Raw genomic sequence first — 18,173 nt, forward strand, 5'->3', positions numbered from 1 at the left:
ATAATTTAAAAGGTTTTTGCTTCATTTGTCTGCTTGCCAAGCAAACCCCAAGAGCCTCTGAGCTGGTTACAAGAGGACTTTCTGGTATGTTTCACTTTCCCGGAGCAGCGTCCAGCGGCTCTTTGCTGTTTGGCGTCAGCAGACCACGCCCCCCGCCCCCTCCTTAGCGGGACTTCCCCTGGCCTCAGGTCACGTCACCTCCAGGGCGATCTCGGCTGTCCCTTTGGGCTTCATCTTCATGGACATGACACCGGATCACAGAGGGTGTTTACTTAATCTGGGGTTTCCCTGGAAAGCTTTGCCTGCGACAAGGACTCGGATGGGGGATGCTGTATTTGAGAGTTGGTACATGGAATCAGGAGTGAGGGCGTGGGGAAAGGGAGACACAGAGGAGGAAACCCCCCAATATAAGCATGGGGGCCACCAATGGTACCTCCTAGAGGCCTCAGAACTTCCCCCAGCAGGACTGTTCACTTGCTTGGGGGGAGCAGAGCATCTCCACCTCCAGTCTCCCAGGATGCTTCCGGGATGGCTGAGAGCTGCCCCTGGGGCCATAATTCCCGCAATCTTCAGGCTACGTTGGCACCGTCAGGGGGCTGGCAGATTTCCTAGAGCAGAAAGCAGAAAGACGCTGGCCTGGGGGCTGCCTGATGGGGAAAGCCTCGGCCCCTCTGCGGGCCTGTCCTCCTGTCCACTGCTTCCCCATCTGCCAGTCCAGCAGGGAGAGCTTCTGACCAGCCCCACCTACCATCACAGATTCCAGGAGAAGCCAGCTCTCCCTCGGTTCCCTCATTGCTCCCTGTGTGAGCAGCCCCGACTCTCTGTTCAGATATCAGTCCCAGGGGGCTTTTCAAAACAAGTCTATGGAAAATAACTATGTGGAAAATTAAAGGCGAGTAATAAAACTCCTTGTTAAGATACAGAGGGCTACACGGGAGGCACGCTGGCAGAGGAGTTGAGGGATTTGCGAGATCTGGGAATATTTATAGCATCAGGTTAAGGAACTGAGCTAGAAATTGTCATGAAATGACAAATAAATGAGCGTATGGGCCAATATTTGATGTGCGGGAACATGAGGGAAGTGGATCTCTTGCTACAGTGGGAAACATGTAGAAAAAATTGCAGAAGCGTGGGGGAGGCTGGCAGGGATGGGGGGATGGGGCACACTTGCTGGCTGGAGCACCAACCTTTTCCTGCCTTTACCAGGCTTCCCCTGTGCACGCCTGATTTTACCTGGCTCTGACCGCATGTCCTTGGGTGAGTCCCATATATCCTTGCTGCCCAGTTTCCCACGTGTAAACTGAAGGGTTGGGCTAGGTCCTTCCCTTCTGGGTAGCCTAAGAACCCTTCTCTGAAGAAGGATGCTGGCCTCCAGCATCCCAAACCCCGTACCTTCTCCTCGGGAGGGACGGACCAAGCCTACCGCTGAATGCAATGAACATCTGGGTTAATCAAAGCCACAAAATATTTATAACGGTACGATGCCGCAGTTTCTAGTCCTCTGTAAAGCAGTTACTCTTTCTGGGAAGTCCTGGCGTGCCCCGTGCTCAGGGGGGCAACCCAGAAATATTGTGACTGATGGTCGAATGCTTCAGGTTTCACAAGGAAAAAGAAAAGCTCAGAGATGGAGAGCGTTACATCTTTCTGCTAGCTCATTCACGCATCATCAGACATGTTGGGGGGTGGGGTGCGTCCAGGTAAAGGCAGCTTACAGAAGCAAAAACAGGCAGTTCTGACACCGAGAAGCAAAAAGGATGATTTCCCTTTTCCTAAACTGAGATGGAGTTACGGTGCTCTGTGACATGACTGCTCCGGGTCCACCAGGAAGATCGCTTCAAACGAGCCGTGCACAGGGATGCCCGAAGGGGCAAAACACTGGCAGGCACGGGCAGTCAGGGGCTGAGGGTGCCCCCTACCCTGAAACACGTTCTCAGGGCATCAACGAGTGAGTAAAGGCACCGCTGCAGTGTTTTTGGATCCCCAGCCTTTTCACGAGAGGTTTTTGAAGACTGGAAGGACGTTGCCCAATCCGTACAAGGCTGAACTGGATACCGAAATGGACACAGAGAAACTGGGACGAAAGCAGGATACTGTCCTTAAAATGCCAAAAGATGCGCCTCACACAGAGCCCTGTTGTTGAGCAACAAACAGATCAGAGGCACTGGAGCGGGTGGCCGAGGGGCGTCCAGTTGGGTGGACGGGCTGGCAGAGGCCTGGGCCCCCAGGGAAGTATTTCTTGAACACAGCAGAAGGGCTTTGGCATTGGAGCCCCGCGTGAGCGCAGCAGCAATGTGTCCCTGGCCGCATTCTGGACAGCTGCTTCCTCTGCTCTCTGCAGGATGGTTCTAGAAATCCGAGCAAGAGAGTTTGGGGGGTGGGAATCTGGTTGGAGGAGATGATATCTTAGGGACTTGAGTTGGAGTTGTAGGGCAAACAAGCCACTTTATTATATTTTTTTAATTTTTATTTTATAATGGAGTATAGTTGATTAACAAAGTTGTGTTAGTTTCAGGTGTACAGCAAAGTGATTCAGTTCTACAGATACGTGTATCTATTCTTTTCCAAAATCTTTTCCCATTTAGATATTACAGAATATTTAGCAGAGTTCCCTGTGCTATGCAGTAGGTCCTTGTTGGTTATCTATTTTAAATATAGTAGTGGCAAACACGCCACTTCAGATAACTTTTTTTTTTTGGTGGGGGTGCTTCGCCATGCGGCTTCTGGGACCTTAAGTTCTCCAACCAGGGTTTGAACCTGGGCCCTTGGCAGTGACAGCGTGCAATCCTAACCACTGGACCGCCAAGGAATTCCCTGGATAACACGTTTTATTTGGGGTCATGGGGGGACTTGTGGAAGAAAGCACTCCCCCAGCCCCCTCACTCCCTATAAGCCACTTCCCAGAAGAGCCGCCACTGACAAACCCAAAGAATGTCAGAACATTCTCCTGGCCACCCTCCCCCTCCCCCTCCCCTCCCCTCCCCCTCCCCCTCCCTTCCCCCCCAGCAGGATCCCCCTGCTTCCAGGCCAAAGAAGTTATGCCTGCAAGATCCGGCCTGGGCTTCATTCTTCCTGTTTGAAGGATTATTATTATTTGATTGATTGCCTCCTTTATTCATTCAATAAATATTTTATTAAATCTCATGCTTAAGGGAGCAGAGGAGAGAAAGGAGCTTGCATCTTGGCAGCCGCCCTAAAGGAGTTACGGCATTTTACCCCATGTGTGTCCTGAAATACTAGGCCCCAAACACAACATTTTTTTTTTCTTTTCTTTTTTTTTTTAAATCTAAGTGCTTTTAAAGACTTCTTTGAAATGTGTGACAATTATGCAAGCAGGAAAAAAAAAAAGTACTAGAGCCAATATTTAACTTTGCCTTTGGTATGTTGATGTCACCGGCCCATGCAAATCTCTCAGGCATGTCCTATAAAACTGACTTAAAAGAATAAATATATTTATTCTTCACGGGGAGACATGGATTGAGGTTTTGCACAGTTGAAGGCTTGCTGTCCTGGAAGTACGTTGTTCTACCTCACAGCCTGGACGCTGGTGTTTGCCAGCCCCTCCGAGCCGCCTTCAGGCTTGCACATCTTGGCGGCAGCAGGTGCTCCCCCTTTGCAGAACACTGGAAATCCCAGGACTCAGAAACTTCCCTAGCTTACTCAGAGACAGGTGGAGTGACCAGTGAATTACCAGGGTCTTGAGAAAAGTTGTTAGCCGATTGCTCGTACCTCAGGTTGGGAAGAGTAAAGCCACCGTCCCAGCTCGGTGCTGGGGGCCTGAGGCTCAGGACACCCCGCCCCGCTTTGGGTTTTGGCAAACCTAACGATCCCGGAGGCCTGGATAACAATAGGATTCCCGGGCGTCTCCGGAGGGTGCCTTTTCGACTTCAGGATTCATCTGAGCGGTTGGTTTTAATTCCTCCACCCGCTAAAGCTTTTCCCGGCTGGGAGGGCCGCTGGCCGAGACACGCGTCTGCACGCCCTGGACGAAGCGCCCATCCAGGTGCAAGGTGGCCCGGGAGGCTGATGGCGGCGGAATACCCAGGCACAAAGTTTTCATCTGCTCTGCAAACCTTCAGATGGGCAATCAGCCTCTGTATTTCCGAATCCTGTGAACATAAAACACTCTGGGGCGGGAGCCGGCTGGGCAGAAGGAACCGGGCTTTGCAAAATTCAGGGTCAGGTCCGCTGGGTTTCACCGGTTGTGTGGCCGGCGAGCCACGCAGCCCGGGGCGGGGCGGGGCGGCGGGCGGGGCGGCCCCGGGCTGCTGCAACAGATCCCGCACGCCGCGCGCGGGTAGCCACGGCAGGCGGGAGCCGGCCGGGGCCGGGTGGGGAGGGGTTGACCGGCCTCCGGGGGGTGCGGGGAGATCCGGGGCGGGGGGGCGCGCCTGAGTCCCCGGCCGCGCGCGCCCTTTGGCCGAAAGGGGGCCCCTCCCCCAGCCTTGCCGGTCCCAACCGCCCGCTCCCGGCCGAGGGGAGGGACAGCCCAGCTGCCCCTGCCGGGAGCCCCCGGCCCGGCTGCAAAGCGGGGCGGGGCCGCGGCGTCCCCACCCCCTACCCGGACACCTGAGCGGCGGCGGCGGCGGCGGCGGCGGCGGCTCCCGCGCTCCGGCCGGGCTGGGCGCGGCGTCGCTCGGGTCCCCGCGGCCGAGCCAGGTGCGCGCGGACGCCAGCCCTTCCCTGGCGGCTCTGACCGGCCCGGACTCTCTGAGCTGCGCCCCGAGCCAGGTGAGGCGGCGGCGGGGGGCTCGGTGAGCTTCGCGAGCGGGGCGGGGTGGCGGAGGCACCCCGTGCGGCCGGGAAGGACAGGAGGTGGCCCTCGGGCGCCCGATCGTCCTCACCGGCTGCGTTTTGGGTGCGTCTGGATTCCAGGAGTCAGCGGGTCCGCGCAGTCTCGGGCCCATAGAGACTGAGGATGTGAGGTTGGGGCAAGCGTTCTTCGCGTCCTGGTGGGGTCGCTTCTCTGTAGAGACCACCCCCAACTCCCCCGTCTTCCTTCTGGACTAGGGGTCGGTTTAAAATGCTTTGGAAGCGGCCTGGGGGCAGAGCGCAGGAGCACCGCCTTTGTCCCCCGCGCGCATGAACCCTCTCACCTCCAGCGCCTTCCCTTGGGGTAACGCAGGTGGACCTACCTCCGCCCCCTGCCTGGGATCTCCTTGCCCTAGGTCGCCGCCCGCTGGCCCGGGTACCTGGGCCCGCATGCCCGGCGGTAAAACTGGCACAGGGCCGCCAGGGGGCGCGCGGGGGCGGAGACAGGCGCCGCCGTCGCCAGGTCCCCGGAGACCCTGCGTCGGCTCCCCCGGCTCCGCACCGGCGCCCAGAACTCCCATCCAGGTGCGCGCCGCTGGAGCAGCGGGCTCGGCGAGGCCGGGGCCGGTGCACCTGGCGCAGGCCCGGGGGTCGCGAGTGGATCCCCGGGTCCCCGGGGCCGAGCAGAGCCCCCGCCAGGTGCCCGGCTTCTGCCCGCCGCGCGCCCCAGCCGGGGTGGGGGGCCCGGCTGGTGCCGAAGAGCGGCCCCCCGCGCCTGGCCGCCGCCGCCGCCCGTGAATTATGCAGGAGGCTGGCACCGGCGCGCTCGAGTTGCTCAAGTTTCCCTGGCAACTTTCGCCCGGGCATCGATCCGCCCGCGCAGCCCGCGGCCCCGGCGCCTCCGCTGGGTGTCCGGGCGCCGGGGGCGCCTGGAGACACCAACCGCGCACTCGCCGCTGGAGCTGGGGCCGCTGGATTGTGCGCGCAGGTGCGATCCCCCCGGAGGGCCTCGCTGCCCGGGTTCGGAGGGTGCGGGGATAGGGGTGGACCTTGCTGCCGGGGCCGGATGACCTCGCCGCCGGTGTTCGGAGGGTGCGGGCCAGCGGCGTGCCTCCCGCGGGTTTGCGCGCAGACACTGCACGGGATGGGAGGGCGGGCACGCGGGCGCGGTCAGTGTTTCCGTGGGGCTGGGGCGTCCGAAGGGGGCGACGCCTCTGCTGGTGACAGTGGGCTTTCAGGCGGAGCTTTTAAATCGACCCCGGGCAGACGGATCTGAGAAGGCGCTCGGGCTCCCAGGTGGGAACTCAGGCGGCGGTACCTGCGGGCCCCGTGGCCGGCAGCTGTGGCCACGGTCCCGGGAGTCCTTAGAGGCCTTCCGAAAATAAAGTGGTTTCCGCGTGGAAGTTCGAGGTCGTAAATTGGATAGTTTCGTGACCTCTTTTTGTTTGAAACTCAAGTTCGAACGTTAATGAGGTCAATCCGCTAATTAAATTAAGCTCCAAGAATCAGAGAGATAATTTCGGAAGTCCTCCGTTGAGGGCGCCTTGATCTCTACCTGGGACTTGTCCCTCGGCTTTGCTGATCCGGCCGCAGGGAGAGCACGTGGGCGCTGGGTTCAGCCTCCATCCAAGTGCCGCGCTGTCCGCGTTAAATAATTAGTGACCACCGGTTCCGCGCCTGGGGGTTTCGGGACGACCAGAAGAGACCCCGGAGGCGGCTGCCTTTGGAGACCCGAGTTTTCAAACCACTTGTCCGCGATAACAAGGCTGCGTTTTGATGAAGGGGTTGAACATCTGTCTGCCTGGAGCTTTGTGCCCACTGGCGGTTCGGCAGTGATTAAGGGGGGGAAAGGTGGATGTGGCTGCCCTAAGGGGGGGTTAATAAATGGTAGCATAGATTTTTGCCCAGAAAGTCACGGTGTCCTTAAGGAGGCCAGAGGGAGACCCTTGTCTTAACAGGAATTACGCTGCTTTACAAGTGTCTGGATGTAAGACTCCTGGAGTGCAGTGTTATCAAGGAAGCGGGTTCCATTATTACGCTGAGGAATTTCTGCTTTTCCAAGAAGGAAGAATTGGGTGGAAAGCTGGTGCTTCTTTGGGCCCCAGTGGAAGCGGCTGGAATTCTTCGAGAATCAAAAGGAGTCCTTTACGCATAAAGTGATTTTGCCTGTAAAGGTGGTTCCCAGTGGGCACTGTTGAGTGCACTTGTCTGCTTTGAACAAATTAGATCCCTTTGGGCGGTGGGCTTGGGGAGGCAATCTTTTTGCCTCCTGACTCCAAGGACAATTTGCTTTAGAAAGCCCTATTCACATTCAGGTGAATTTCCCAGAGGTTTTCCTTCCTTTTTTTTTTTTTTTTTTTTTTCCTTGAAGTGCTTGGGGTTGTGAGGAAGGCCCCCAAGCTGGCACCTAAGGGTCACCAATTTGGTCCAAGCCTCGCGGGGGGTGGGGGCCCTATTTAGGAGAAGCCTGGATCATCGAGGGTTCGACAGGGGGTCCGATGTGAGCAATGCCACCAGGAGGAAGATGGTGTTGTTCCAGGATAGCATTGCATTTTATATTTCATCGGTGCTGGGGGAAAGGATGGAAGAAAAAGCTTGACATACGAAAAACGTGCCGGGAGTTAACCAATGTGCAGGGAAACACTAGTTGAACTGATTTTTCTAGAAAAATAATTCTTTATCCTACTCGCTTTCTTTCTAAATACGTCCTGGAGTCCTAAATGATAGAGTTCTGGTGTCCTTGTCACCTCGGGTGAGTACAGGGGCCTTTTCCAAAGTGGGGCTCAGTTTGGGGGTTGCTAAGGGAATGGTGGGGATGAATTCAGTGTGGACCCCAGCCCCTGACCGCTGAACACGTTTCCCCAGGATTCCAGCTCCTGCTCTGTCCACTTAAGGCACGGCTTGGTGGCAGGCTGTTGGATCTGGAGTCCATAGTTACTCCTGGGCTGGGCTGGGTGGGGTGGGGCGGAGGGGAGCGTGGTTGGAAACACCAAGAGAAAAGTACACTTACGGCCTCTCCTGGAGGCTTGCCTTGCCCTGAGCCCTAGGGAGGGAACATTTAGGGTCTTCGCTCATCCGTGTGACCCCTGGGGCAAATTTATTGAATCCTCTGCTTTGACTGAGGGGGTAGTTTGTGGATGGGTGGGGAGGAAAGCACCCCAAACAAAGACCTGGTCTTTTTCATCTTGGGAGCCCCCAGCCGTCACCTGGGACTGACTGGGTGAAGGGCTCGGAGCAGGGCCGGGTGACCCTTGTGACCTGGCCACTGCACGTGACCCGCCCACCCGAATGAGGGGCCTGCCGTTCATTCCGAGGTGATCTAGGTTATATTGGAATTTCTGCACACTGTGAAATCGAGTCAACAAATAATCACCTGACGGCCAAAGCTGGCCACAGGAGACCACCACGGGAGGTTCCAGGCCAGCGGGGAGAAGAGGGGGATTGGACCATCAGTGCACGGTGGGACAGGAGCTGTGATGGAGGTGACCGCTGGGTGCTGTAGGGCACAGAGAGCATCCCCAACCCAGTCTGGGAAAGGAAGGGGGTGGGGGATCTAAAAACACCTGGATGAGGCCTGGGGTGTCTGCATTGCCCTGGGACCTGGCGGGAATGGTCTGGTTCTTGTTCTGTCAGCTGTCAGGTTCTCACCTTCTGCCTGGCCTGGCGCTGCACTCTTGCCATAGATGACCTCATCCAAGTCTCTCAAAACTCCGGAAGGAGAGAGGTGCGATTGGTTATTATTCCCAATTTACAGATCAGGGGCCTGAAGCTCGAAGCAGTGGAGCCACTCGCCCCAGACCACACACCTAGTGCGCGGTGAGCTGGGATCGCACCCAGGTAGCTTGGGAGAGCCCAGCCCTTAAGCCTGCATACCGCACACGTCACCCGGTGGGAGAATTCATGTGGTTAGACGATGATTTTTCTTGTTACTGTGGTGTGAGAAAAACTGTAGCCAGAAAGTGAAAACCAGAGTTTCTGATCACACTTCTTGAGGTGATAGGCCTTTTTTTTTTCCTTTGAAAGCTGGTTCAAGAAATGCTTGGAAGGGGCTAAAAATGTTAATGTCAGTGGCTCCAGTGGTTGTTCTGAGATGGGTCTTTGGGAGACAAGAATGCATCGAGCACAGGCCTTCCCACCACTCAAGGGGTTTGCAGTTGTAACGGAAGGGAAAGGGGAGCCCACGCCCAATACTGGGGCAGATCCCAGAGGCTGCCCGGGGCTCAGGGTCGTGAGCTGTGTCGGTCTTGATGGTTATGCCCCGGGGATGGGCCAGCTGAGGCATGTGTCACTTCCGGGGCTTGGGGGGAAGGGGGGTAGGCAGCAGAAGCCTTCAGGGCTGCTGGGAGCTAGTGGGCAGCTGCAGGGCCCCCGGTGATTGGCTGCAGGAAGCCAGTGCAGGAAGGGGTGGGACAGGGTTTGAAAATTGTCCTTGGGAGGTTTTCAGAGTCCTCTCCTTGACTCTCAGGATGGAATGAAGCCACAGGTTCCAGATGGCAAAGCTGCAGATTTCTTTTTCTTCCTCCCTTCCTTCCTTCCTTCCTTCCTTCCTTCCTTTCTTTCTTTTCTCTTTCTTTTTCTCCCTCCCTTCCTCCCTCTCTCTCTCCCCCTCCCTCCCTCCCTTCCTACCTTCCTTTCTTGTTTTTTTTTTTTTTGTTTTTTGCGGTACGCGGGCCTCTCACTGTTGTGGCCTCTCCCGTTGCGGAGCACAGGCTCCGGACGCGCAGGCTCAGCGGCCACGGCTCACACGGGCCCAGCCGCTCCGCGGCATGTGGGATCTTCCTGGACCGGGGCACGAACCCGTGTCCCCTGCATCGGCAGGCGGACTCTCAACCGCTGCGCCACCAGGGAAGCCCCCTCTCTTGTTTTTCCCTTATGTATACAGTCACCTTTATGATAATCCATGAATCCATTAGAAACTGACATGGATCTTTCTGTTAAGACATCTAGATTCTCATGGACATCTGCTTTCCACTCATTAGAAAATCCAGGTTTACTTGAGAATGGGGAAGAAAAGCCGATATCATAGCGTCATTATGACAAGTCCTCACCTCATAGGAAACCTGAAAGGGTCTCTGGGCACCCCCAGGTCACAACACTGTGCTGTCTTCACAGACCTGCCCACACTCAAGTGTCTTCTGGAATTCCTTCTAAATGTCAATGGGCACCTGGACAACACAACGTTTTATTGCTCTGCTGGTTTCTAGGGTGCAGGTCCAGGGTTAAATAATGTTATCTTCCAAAAGTAGCGTATTACTCCCTTTACCAACTCTCCCTGCCAAATAGAGACCCAAAGCATTAAGTGTTAACTGCAAAGAAGTTAGGTGGGGCTCCGTTTCTCTCCCCAGACCTAGTTATCTGCAATCCCAAACAAACGCTAGCACCACACACGCAGGACAGTAGTCCTTCCTGAAAAGGCCAGAGCTGCAGATTTCATACGATGGGCCTCTCGGGTGAGGGGCTTCTGGCCCACCCCACAGAAATTCTGTTTGAGGCCCAAGAAGCAGGCCGGGAGCTCCCCAGAGGGTGCCACTGTCAGGGGTTCTAGGAACGCACTTTGAGGAAGATGGTTGGCCGGAGTCCTGAGCTGCTGCTTCAGTTAAAAAGGCCTGATGTGGGAGGTGCACCTGGAGGCCTCCGTCAGGTGGATAATCACTGGTTCTACCTCGCTAGGACAGCTTTCTTCCAAACAAATTTCTTTTTGCCTCTCGACTCCCTTAACATTGCTTTAAAAAAACTGTATGTCCTCACACGTTTCCTGCAACATTTTTGTATGGACAGTGCAGATACCCAGCAAAGCTGAGAGAATTGCACCCTGAATTGCTTTATACCCACCCCAGATCCTTCTATGAACCATTGCCCTAGACTCCCCAGGCATTTCAGGTCCGCCTTTAAAGTTGTGCTTCGTAGGTTTAAATGTTTGCCGAGGACGTAGAACGTGGTCTGTGAGGTAAATATTGACATTTGAAAAGTAACTGTTCCCTGACTTTAACCGCATCCACTGCGGCCCAAAGTGTGGCTTGACACCCACCTTTGCTTGACAGATACCTGGAGGGCCTTTAGGGGATGCTGTTTGCTCCTTTCCTTTCCTGGATTTATAGCTCCACTTCCCCGAGGAGTTTTATCCTGATATAATAGACTTTTATGCTTGTGGGTCTTTTATTAATCGATCGAGCATATTTCTCTGCAAGGAAAATAACACATACATTGATTTTTAAAATTTTCTGTAACCTCAAGTCACTAAGTATTTTTTAAAAAGTCACTTCTGGATTGAGAAAGCCCTGTGATCAAACACTATATATACATTAGAGATTTTTAGAAATGGAAAAAGGAAAATGTTCCTGGAACTGCCTCTCTCAGCGATCAGGCGGTGGGTGTTTTGGTATTTAAATTAAAGCTTTAGGTGAAGTTCCCCCTTTGTTTGGTATCCGGGAGTCCCCTCCCCACAAGATTCAGAGGCGGCTGGAAGGCCTTTCAAAGGTGAAAGATGGGAGGGGCTGCTGGGAAGAGGGAGACCCCAGGCCTCTCTGTGACTGAGCTATTTCAGAAGAGACTGATTCCCTTTAGACTGGACCCCTTGGAAAGGGTCCACGCACCCCAGTTTGGAGCCCCCTGCAGGGGAGGAGAGGGAAATGGGGAAGAATTCAGCCCCGCCCTCAGGGTTCCGGCAGGTGATTCCCCCCCTGGGGACAGGGGTGACACCTAGGTGACAGAGTGACACAGGATGCCACCTGTGTGCTCCACATGGGCCAGGCCCTGTGGAGGGGGGTGTCCTGCCCCAGACTGTCAACACTCAGGGTTCCTCCCAGGGCTGCACAGGAGGAATGAGAAACAGGGCCCATCCTCCTGGCCAGGAGCCTGGACCGCCAGGACCCTTTCCCAGGGGCTCTGATGGGCCCATGGTGTGGCTTGAGCCTGAGGAAGGGCAGGACGGAGCAGTGGGGTCTGTGTCCTGCCAGATTGGGTCCCAGGAGGCTTGGGGCACAAGGAGAGGGTCACACATCCTGAGCAGAGCTGAAGGCCGGCCTGGAGGAGGGAAATGAGCCTTTGAACCTTCCTGAAAATTCAGCCTGGGCCCCCTGCCCGGGGCCGATGAAGGCTGGGTTGGGGGCGGAGGGGGCAGCTTGTTGCATCCCAAAAAGCACACGGCACAGCAGCTCCTGTCTGGGAGTTTCCCTGGCCCCCCATCAGCCGGGGCGGGGTGTGGCAAACGATGGCGATTTGCCTGTAGACCCCATCAGCAGGCAGGCAGGTCCCCGGGAAAGGACCAGGTCGTGTTTCTCTGTATCCCAGGGTTCCGGAGGGGTACCGGTTCGGAGTAGCCCTGTCCTTGGAGCTGGACAGCACCAGTGGTTCCACGCTTCCCCTCCCACATGTGTATTCAGCTTCCGGAAGTCACAAAACCAGTCAGGCCGCTGGCCTGTTGTTCCTTCTTGGCCTCACCCTGAGGGTTCAGACCGGGCCAGCCCAGTAGCTGCACTCAGGCCTGGCCGCTCCCTGCCACCCACATCCGGGATGTCGGTTCGTGGCAGGTGGCACGTGAATTTACATCCACCAAGATTACCTCTGGGATGTTTACAAGGCTGGTGCACTGGGACGGGAGGGTGGGGAAAAAAATCAGCTGCGGTTAAATGCTTATTTTGTTAAAACTCGGAGTCCAGATGAAGGTGGGGGTGGAATTCCTGAAGACGGTTGTGGCGAGCCTGGCGTATGAGGTTAATGATTTTCCAAACCTGGGGTGGTGAATGGCACACCCTCGGTTCCCAGGGGTTTCAAGGCTTCTTGGCTTTCCTGCAGCGAAATGGTCCAGAAATATGTGGGATGAGGTCGCCTGGTGTTGGTGTGTTTTGATTCTTTGGGGTCCCTTCTGGGGATGTCCCAGGCTGGTGAGTGACAGCGTGGGTGTCTGTGCTGAGTCGGCAGGATTCTGCTCTGCCTCTTGATCTGTTTCTCTTTCTGATGAGGTTCTTTGGGTCGTGGGGGAGGGACATCCACTCAGACCAGGGTCAGGGGTGTATTGGGGGGCCCAGGACTGTCACTGTCACTGTGGGGCTAAACGGGCACCCGGAGTTGTCTTTCCGTCCGTCTCTCTCCCTCGGTGGACCATCTCGATGACTTTACATTGTGAAAATCAGGGTAACAGCGAGTGTGTGAGCTGTGCAAGGCTCCACGTGCAGACGCACTCCATTCCCACCACGGACCCGAGAAATGGGCACTTGTATCCTCATGCTCGTTCTCCGGGGAGGAAACCAAGGCAGAGGGAGCTGACCTGACTGCCAGGACCCTACACCAGGCAGCCGTCCACTCCAAGGTGCAGAATTAGGGACCCGTCCTGCCCCAGCCTCTGTGTCATCTCAGGGGTGATGCCCAAGCTGACCTTTCTGCTCCTTTCAGGACGAGTGGGCCAGGGTAGCACAGGGCTTCTCAAACTTTTGGTCTAAGGACCCCACTCCCCTCTTTGAAGAGGTTTTTTTTTTTTTTTTTTTTTTTGCTGTACGCGGGCCTCTCACCGCTGTGGCCTCTCCCGTTGCGGAGCACAGGCTCCGGACGCGCAGGCTCAGTGGCCATGGCTCACGGGCCCAGCCGCTCCGCGGCATGTGGGATCTTCCCGGACCGGGGCACGAACCCGTGTCCCCTGCATTGGCAGGCGGACTCTCAACACTGCGCCACCAGGGAAGCCCCATCTTTGAAGAGCTTTTAAGGACCCCAGAGAGCTTTTTGTTTATGTGCGTTGTATCTCCTGATATTTATCCTGTTAGAAATTTAAAAAGAGAATTTAAACCTATGTGGTTAGTAATGCATTTAAAAATGACAGTACTAAACCTACGTGTGTTATTGTAAATAAAATATTTTTATGAAAAATAGCTATTTTTCAAAACAAGAAAAAATGAAGAGAGTGTTTTATATTTTTGCAAAATCTCTTTACTGTCTGGTTTAACAGAAGATGGCTGGATTTTTGTATCTGCTTCTGCATTTAGTCTGTTGCAACATCACACGTTGTGTAGCTTCTGGAAAACCCTGAAGTACACCTGGGAGAGGGTGAGAGTGAAATAACAACTAACGTCTTAGTGTTATTATGAAAATGGTCTGACTTCATAGACCCCCTCAGAGGGCTTTGCGGAACCCCCCCAGGGTTCCCTGGATCATACATTGAGAACCACCTGAAGAAGCATGGGACTGGCAACACGGACAGGGTGTGGGTCTGAAAGCTGGCTCTGCCCTGTAGTCGGGTGGATGTTTCTAACACGTGTCCCTTTTCTTGTCATTCAGGATGCATCTGTGAAGTTTAGTTGGGGACCCCAGGAGGTCATCAGGTGGTCCCCACCCCATGACAGGCCCGCTGGCGGCAGAGGCTAGGGTGGTGGGATGTGGGCTCAGCCAGGCGGGAGCTGGTTTGATCCACAGCTGGTACTTTGCTCTTAGGGGTGTAACTTGTGTGTGTGATGTCGCCAGGAGCTAAACTGTGTGGCAGTGACAGGCGGGGAGCCGTGGCAACATTGTAAAGCAAGAAGGCTGTTTTCTGCTACCAGGGTCCACGTGCAGCGGGACCGGTGGACAGAGGTGGGGTGGGGGGACCAGGGCAGCCAGCGGGAGGGAGGAGAGAACTTTCCATGCTTCTTCCTTTCCAATCTGGATGCTTCTGTCTCGTGCCTAGTTGCCCTGGCTAGAACCGTCAGTACAGTGTTGAATAGAAATGGTGAGAGAGCGCCTCCGTGTCTGGTTCCTGATCTCGGGGGAGGGGAAGCATCCAGCCGTTCACCGTTAGTTGTGACGTTAGCGGTGGGTTTCTTGTGGCTGCCCTTCATCAGGTTCAAGAAGTTCTCGTGTCTTCTTTGTTGAGTGTTTATATCTTGAAGGGCTGCTGGATTTTGTCAGGTGCTTTTTCTGCATCTCTCGAGATGATCAGCTGCTTTTGGTCCTTTATTCTATGAATACGGTGTCTTACATTAATTGATTTTTTGATGGGAAGCCGATTTTGTATTCTTGGGAGGAATCCCACTTAGTCATGGTTTATTATCCTTTTTATATGCTGCTGGGTTCAGTTTTCTAGTATTTGCTGAGCTTTTCGTGTGTATGTGCGTAAGAGCTATGGGTCTGTAGTTTTCTTGGGATGGTATCATGGTAATAGCAGCCTCAAAAAATTGTTGGGAAGTGTTCTCTTCTATTTTTTGGAAAAGTGGGTGATGAATTGATATTAATTCTTTTTTAAATTGAAGTATAGTTGATTTACAATGTTGTGTTAATTTCTGCCATACAGCAAGGTGATTCAGTTATCCATATACATACATTCTTTTAAAATATTATTTTCCATTATGGTTTATCAGAGGATATTGAATATAGTTCCTTGTTCTATACAGTAGGACCTTGTTGTTTATCCATTCTGTATATAATAGTTTACATCTGCTAACCCCAAACTCCCAATCCATCCCTCTCCCACCTAGCCTCCCCCTTGGCAACCACAAGTGTGTTCTCTATGTCTGTGAGTCTGTTTCTGTTTCGTAGATAAGTTCATTTGTGTCATATTTAGGATTCCACATATAGGTGATATCATGCGGTATTTGTCTGACTTACTTCACTTAGGATGGTAATCTCTAGGTCCATGCCAAACGCAAATGGCATTATGTCATTCTTTTTCATGGCTGAGTAGTATTCCATTGTATATATGTACCACAACTTCTTTATCCATTCATCCGTCGATGGACATGTAGGTTGCTCATCCGTATCTTGGCTATTGTGAATAGTGCTGCTATGAACATAGGGGAGCGTGTATCTTTCTGAGATACTAATTCTTCTTTAAATGTTTGGTAGAATTCACCAGTGAGGCCCCCTGGGCCTGAGCCTGTCTTTCTGTGCAGTTTTGAATTTGTTAACTCGCTCCCTGCTTGGTCTGGGTATGTCCAGATCTTCTGTTTCTCCTTGAATCACGGTGGTTGGTTTGTATCTCACTGAAATCCATTTCCTCTAACCATCTAATTTATTGTCACGCATTTCCTCATCCTCTCTTTTGTTCCTGTGAGGCTGCTAGGTGTCTCCCCTTCATTTCTGAGTTTGGTGATTTGAGTATTTCCCGCTTTTTTTCCCTGATCATTCTAGTGAAAAGTTTGTCAATTTTACTGACCTTTTCAGAGGACCAACTTACGGTCTCATTGATTTCTCTCTGTTTTTCTATGTTCTTTTTCATTAATTTTCACCCTCACTTTTATTATTTCCTTCCTTCTGCTGGCTTAGCGTTAGTTCTAGCCAGAAGAGACAAATAATGAGAAGAGAGATAACAGAGAGGCACCTCTGTGGTCCAGGAGGGAAGGAGAGCTTGGTTAGGGGGCTGGGGGGGAGGGGTGGTCAGGGTGGGCCTCCCTGAGAAGCTGGCACCTGAGCAAAGACTTGAAGGAGGTGAGGGAAGTAGTAAATAAGAAGTGAAGAATTTGATGGAAATTGATGTGAAGACACTTATTTGCACTTAACATTTTTTAAGTTGTGTTAAGGTATATGTAACACGCAATTTACCATCTTAACCACTTTAACTGTACAGCTTAGCGGCATTACACATTCACATTGTTATGCAACCCTCACCTCCCTCCATCTCTAGAACTTTCCGTCTTCCCAAACTGACGCTCTGTCCCCATCCCATTCGGCACTCACTCCCCTCCCCCTCCCCCAGCCCCGGGCCCCACCATCCTGCTGTCTCTCTATGAATTTGATGACTGTAGGTCCTCGTATAAATGAAATCACACATTATTTATCCTTTCGTGTCTGGCTTATTTCATGGAGCATCACGTCCTCAAGTTTCATCCATGTTGTAGCCTGTCTGTGACTTTCCTCCCTTTTTAAAGCTCAGTAATCTTCCGTTGTGCGGATGGACCACATTTTGTGTATCTTTTCATCCGTCCGTGGACACTCGGTTGTCTCCACCTTTCGGCTGTTTGAATGATGCTGCCGTGAATGTGGGTATTCAAGCCCCTCCTTTCAGAAAGCACGTTTTGAAGCGGTGACCAGCCCGAGGCCCATCTGGTCTTGGGATTGCAGAGTTGAACCTCTCGCCTCACCCAGGCTGCTTTCCCGTAGAAAGAGGCCCATCTTTCTTCTTGAACCTCTCCACAAAGCGGGAATGACTCCGTCTGTTGGAGAAATTGTGGAGCACGATTCCTCCCATACCCTGTGTTCCCATCTCCCAAGGAGGAAAGGCCTGGGAACTGGGTCTCACCTTTGTGGGTTCATCCAGGTCTCGGGCAGGACCAAGGAAGGTGTCAGGGCAGAGAGAGAAGCAGGGAGGGCATGCTCTTCTGCAAGATGTCACTCATTCACTACCTGGTGCCTTGTGGTGCCTCAGGGTTTCTCAGTTCCGAGTCATCCCTACCCTGTTGTCATGAGACGTTCTCCTGTATTCTCTTCTAGTAACTTTAATGGCTTGCTTTATATTCGTTTATTATTTTTATGCCATCGGGAGTTGGCCCTTGTGTCAGGCCGGGGCCCTTGTGTTGGCCCTTGTGTCAGGGTTCTAGAATGTTCAGGCCGGGATGTGATTTGTCTGTTTCAGCACAGGAGGACCTGCCCCCGCCCCTGCTGGCTTTGCCTCTCCCCCTCTGTCACGGATCCAGCTCCCAAGTTCATGTGGGGATTGGTTTTCTATCGATCTGGCTCTAAGTCCACCATGTGTGTTTACAATCCCTTTCAAGGGAGCTTTGAGACTTGGCGGTATGATCTCCTTTAGACCGCAAACAGCCACGTTGCAAATTATTCCATTCTGTGGTTGAGAAAAGGAGCCAGTTCAGAGGGGTGGGTCAGCTCAGGGCTCCCCGCCAGCACATGGCAGGGCGGGTCAGGCTCAGACATGCCAGACCCAGGGAGGGGCTCAGCCAGACCAGGGTGACGCCAAAGCGCTGAGCCGGTGTCTTATCTTCAGCGACTGGACAGACGCTTCCTTGACAAGGGACCCAGGCTACCACCGAGCACTTCTGTCCATTCAGTGTGGTGGCACTAGCCACACGTGGCTGTCGAGCCCTTGAAACGTGGCTAGTGCCACAAGTTGAAGGGACGCTGTTCTGTATGTATTGGGTTCCATAAAATATAAGTATTCATTTCAACTGGGTTTTTCTTTTCTTGTTTGAAACGTGGCTACTAGGAAATTGAAAATTGCATTTGGTGGCTTGAATTCTATTGCTGCCAGCACGGGTTTGTAGCAGCTGGGGTCGGCTTCCTTATTTCTTGTCCCCTGTCCCCCGCCACCCAGTCCCTCCTGCTCCTACCTTGTCGCCCCACTGTCTTGTTCTCAGACGGAGCCCCCTTCCTGCAGACGTGCTTCCTGGGTTTAGCAGCCAAGAATCTTCACTGGAGGAAAAGGGAGAGAGGTGAGAACCTCTACCATCCCAGCCTTCTACCCCAGGGTGGAGCGCAGGCCCACCTCTCAGAGAGACTGGGGTGGGAGGGGA

The 18,173-nt window shown here is 53.8% G+C and overlaps 1 protein-coding gene across 6 annotated transcripts in view; it reads left to right on the forward strand.

Moving 5' to 3' along the window:
- Positions 1-4,270: 4,270 nt before the first annotated feature.
- The window catches only part of SHANK2 (SH3 and multiple ankyrin repeat domains 2), a 559,408-nt gene continuing 545,505 nt past the window's right edge, over positions 4,271-18,173 (forward strand). For 2 of the 6 annotated variants that reach the window (XM_049713018.1, XM_049713020.1), the window contains exon 1: positions 4,272-4,728. The gene's annotated coding sequence lies outside the window, so the exon portion shown is untranslated. Of the gene's footprint in view, positions 4,729-5,404; positions 5,738-18,173 lie in introns of those variants that run through there. The other 4 variants (XM_049713021.1, XM_049713023.1, XM_049713022.1 and 1 more) reach the window with 4 other exon arrangements.

The sequence above is a fragment of the Orcinus orca genome, chromosome 8, assembly GCF_937001465.1.
Source record: "Orcinus orca chromosome 8, mOrcOrc1.1, whole genome shotgun sequence".
NCBI classification, from domain to species: Eukaryota; Metazoa; Chordata; class Mammalia; order Artiodactyla; family Delphinidae; genus Orcinus; species Orcinus orca.